At 46.1% G+C, this 701-nt stretch overlaps 1 non-coding gene across 1 annotated transcript; it reads right to left on the reverse strand.

Annotated features, from left to right (window-relative positions):
- Positions 1–218: 218 nt before the first annotated feature.
- Positions 219–300, reverse strand: trnal-uag (transfer RNA leucine (anticodon UAG)). Its single transcript has one exon. It is a non-coding gene; the product is annotated as a tRNA-Leu (tRNA).
- Positions 301–701: the final 401 nt, after the last annotated feature.

A 701-nucleotide genomic window follows, 5' to 3' on the forward strand; every position in this document is an offset into this window, starting at 1 on the left:
ACAGAATGCATGCTTTGTGCTTATTAATTTATAACTTTCACTGCTGTTTTAATCATAAAGGCAGTTGTGGGATTTGTAAAAAGATAGAGCATTAATGTTACTGATTGTGAGTTGAGCACCTTCAACTGTGTGCTGTGGGTGTATTGTGTTTGGCTTGGCTGCTTGATGAACACTTTAAAAAAAACACTACAATTAGTTACTTGTACTTTAAAACATAATGGCAGTGGTGGGATTTGAACCCACACCTCCAGAGAGACTGGAGCCTAAATCCAGCGCCTTAGACTGCTTGGCCACACTACCATTCAACAGGTTGTTAAAGATCCGGATGTGTTACAGAACGCTTGAGGTGAAGATATGAACTTAGTCTGAATTTGGCTTAAAAAGTTCCATGGCATAAAAGCAGGATAAAAAAAGGAGGACTGCGTTGGCCGGGAATCGAACCCGGGTCAACTGCTTGGAAGGCAGCTATGCTCACCACTACCCCACTATGGGGCAGTGGTGGCCTAGCGGTTAAGGAAGCAGCCCTGTAATCAGAAGGCTGCTGGTTCGAATCCCGATCCACTGAGGTGCCACTGAGCAAAGCGCCGTCCCCCCACACATTGCTCCCCGAGCGCCTGTCATGGCTGCCCACTGCTCACTCAGGGTGATGGGTTAAATGCAGAGGACAAATTTCACTGTGTGCTGAGTATCAAATGTGACAA

The sequence above is a fragment of the Denticeps clupeoides genome, unplaced genomic scaffold (assembly GCF_900700375.1).
Source record: "Denticeps clupeoides unplaced genomic scaffold, fDenClu1.1, whole genome shotgun sequence".
Classification (NCBI taxonomy): Eukaryota; Metazoa; Chordata; class Actinopteri; order Clupeiformes; family Denticipitidae; genus Denticeps; species Denticeps clupeoides.